Here is a 3191-nt window from a genome sequence, read left to right as displayed (position 1 = left end):
TTGTTCTCGTGGACCCATCATGGGTCTTGGAACGCATTTGTGGTCCTTGGGTCCCATTTTGCATCCCGAAACTTGTGTTTTGGTGCTTGATCCCTATTTTGGGTGCCCACCTTGCACCAAGTGCGCACCCGGGGCAAACCGAGCGCCTTGGTGCACCGGGGCAAGATCGAGCGTGCACCCGAGGCGCCCCGAACATGCACCAAGGTGCACTCGGCCCACATGTGAGCGCAGGTCGTTGCGCCCGAGGTGGTGTGTGGGCACCGCGTTGCAGACGGGACACTGCACGCACACGACGCCCCCTCCAGGTGCACGCACGTAGGCCGGGCCGGGTGCACACCCGACGCCCTAGCAAGGTGCGCGCACCCGGGCAGGGCTCACACTTGGCGAACGGGGCGCACTTCGCGAGGGAGGGTGTGCACCTCGACGGGGGTGGGTGGCCGGGGTGGATTCGCACGTGGGTCGCGGTTTGCTAAGTACACACTGCGACAAGCTCATAACGGGTGCGATCATACCAGCGTTAGTGCACCGGATCCCATCAGAACTCCGCAGTTAAGCGCGCTTGGGCCGGAGTAGTACTGGGATGGGTGACCTCCCGGGAAGTCCCGGTGTTGCACCCTTTTTTAGTTTTTCGCCGGGCGTCGCAATGCTATTTGAATAAACCTTTTGCCCGTTTGCGTTCTCGTCGGGGCCGGGCCGGGCCGGGGTGCGCTGCCCGCACTACCGCGCGCGCGGGGGGCGACACCGAGCGCGCACCCGAGGCGCCCCGAGCACACAGGCCACGGTGCAACCCGGGCGTTGTGCGCGCACCCCGGTGCGCCCGAGGTGCTGCGCGCGCACCCAGGTGAAATCGGTGTGCACCTCGGCCAGTGCGCGCTCGGTCGAGTCGCGCACGTTGGCCAAGGTGCACGGTGATGTTTCTTACTCTAAGGTTCCGCACCAGACGCCCGGGACAGGTGAGCGAAGCTGGGCGGGGCCGGGTGCGCGGCCGGGGCAGGTGCACGCAGCTGGAGAGAGCTTTGGAGCACACTTCGGAGCGCACCAATGATGCGCTCCATTCAAAAGTTTCCTGAAAAGGCAAAAAAAGTTGAGATTATAGAATTTCCCACTTGAGAGATTGTAAAAAAAAAAAATTTAAAATGAAGGAAACGCGGGTGCCAAGGTGTGCGCAGCCCAGCCAAGGTGTGCGCACCAAGGCGCCCACCCTGGCGAAGGTGCACGCAAGGTGCGCACCCGAGGCAAACCGGACAATTAACCCAACTTTCGACTTCGCGCGCACCTTGGAGCGCACTTCGGAGCGCTCCTTGGTGCGCACCAATCTTGGGCACCTCGGAGTGCACCATGGCGCCCACCAAGGTGCGCACCCGGGGCAAACCGAGCTCCGACTTCGTGCGCACCTTGGAGCGCACGAAAGGTGCGCACCATGGCGCCCACCAAGGTGCGCAGCCCAGCCAAGGCGTGCGCATCAAGGTGCGCACCCTGGCGAAGGTGCGCACCCGGGGCAAACCGAGCTCCGACTTCGTGCGCACCTTGGAGCGCACAAAAGGTGCGCAACCCAGCCAAGGTGTGCGCACCCCGGTCAAACCGAGCTCCGAATCGTGCGCACCAGAGGTGCACGCCATCGTGCGCACCTTGGAGCACACTTCGGAGCCCTCCTTGGTGCGCGCCGATGTTGCGCACCTCGGAGCGCACCCGGGGAAAACAATGCAATTAACCCGACTTTCGACTTCGTGGGCACCTCGGAGCGCTCTCGGGTTCGCACCTCGGAGCACACCGAGGTGCGCACCTTTGATGCGCTGCCTTCACCAATTTCCAGAAAAGGCAAGAAAACATTGAGAAGGTGTGCGCACCGAGGTGCCCACCCTGGCGAAGGTGCACGCGAGGTGCGCACCCGGGGCAAACCGGGCTCCGACTTCGTGCACGCCGCACCTTGGAGCACACTTCGGAGCGCTCCTTGGTGCGCACCAGGGCGCGCAACCCAGCCGAGGTGCCCACCCCGGCGAAGGTGCACGCGAGGTGCGCACCCGGGGCAAACCGGGCTCCGACTTCGTGCACGCCATGGTGCCCACCGCGGCGAAGGTGCACGCGAGGTGCGCACCCGGGGCAAACCGGGCTCCGACTTCGTGCACGCCGCACCTTGGAGCACACTTCGGAGCGCTCCTTGGTGCGCACCATGGTGCCCACCAGGGCGCGCAACCCCGCCGAAGGTGCACGCGAGGTGCGCACCCGGGGCAAACCGGGCTCCGACTTCGTGCACGCCGCACCTTGGAGCACACTTCGGAGCGCTCCTTGGTGCGCACCATGGTGCCCACCAGGGCGCGCAACCCCGCCGAAGGTGCACGCGAGGTGCGCACCCGGGGCAAACCGGGCTCCGACTTCGTGCACGCCATGGTGCGCACCGCGGCGAAGGTGCGCACCCGGGGCAAACCGGGCTCCGACTTCGTGCACGCCGCACCTTGGAGCACACTTCGGAGCGCTCCTTGGTGCGCACCAGGGCGCGCAACCCAGCCGAGGTGCCCACCCCGGCGAAGGTGCACGCGAGGTGCGTACCCGGGGCAAACCGGGCTCCGACTTCGTGCACGCCGCACCTTGGAGCACACTTCGGAGCGCTCCTTGGTGCGCACCATGGTGCCCACCAGGCCGCGCAACCCAGCCAAGGTGTGCGCACCAAGGTGCACGCGAGGTGCGCACCCGGGGCAAACCGGGGTCCGACTTCGTGCACGCCGCACCTTGGAGCACACATCGGGGCGCTCCCGGGTTCGCACCGGCGTTGCGCACCGTGGTGGGCACCTCGGAGCACACCAAGGTGGGCAGCGAGGTGCGCACCTTTGATGCGATGCCTTCACTAATTTCCATAAAAGGCAAAAAAAAAACGAGATTTTAAAATTTCCGTTTTGAAAGATAGTGAGAAAAAGGGAATGCTGGTGCCATCTTGAGCCCGCCCTGGTGCGCAGCCCAGCCAAGGTGTGCGCACCAAGGTGCCCACCCTGGCGAAGGTGCGCGCCCGGGCAATTAACCCAACTTCCAACTTCGCGCGCGCCAGGGTGGGAGCGCACCCAACAACCGGGCCTGGGAAGAGCCAATGCGAGAAACCCCACCAAACGCTCTGACAAAAAAAGAGGGGGCGCTCCAGTAACCCCGCTTCGGAGCGCACCCTGGGCAAACCCAGCCAAGGTGCCCACCCCGGCCAAGGT

At 65.0% G+C, this 3191-nt stretch overlaps 1 non-coding gene across 1 annotated transcript; it reads left to right on the top strand.

The window, feature by feature from the left end:
• The first annotated feature begins 498 nt into the window (after positions 1-498).
• On the top strand, positions 499-617 carry LOC131869817 (5S ribosomal RNA). Its single transcript, XR_009368188.1, has one exon. It is a non-coding gene; the product is annotated as a 5S ribosomal RNA (ribosomal RNA).
• Positions 618-3191: the final 2574 nt, after the last annotated feature.

The sequence above is a fragment of the Cryptomeria japonica genome, unplaced genomic scaffold (genome assembly GCF_030272615.1).
Source record: "Cryptomeria japonica unplaced genomic scaffold, Sugi_1.0 HiC_scaffold_269, whole genome shotgun sequence".
NCBI classification, from domain to species: Eukaryota; Viridiplantae; Streptophyta; class Pinopsida; order Cupressales; family Cupressaceae; genus Cryptomeria; species Cryptomeria japonica.
Note: the sequence above shows the minus strand (reverse complement) of the source record. Positions and strands in the feature narration are given on the sequence as shown.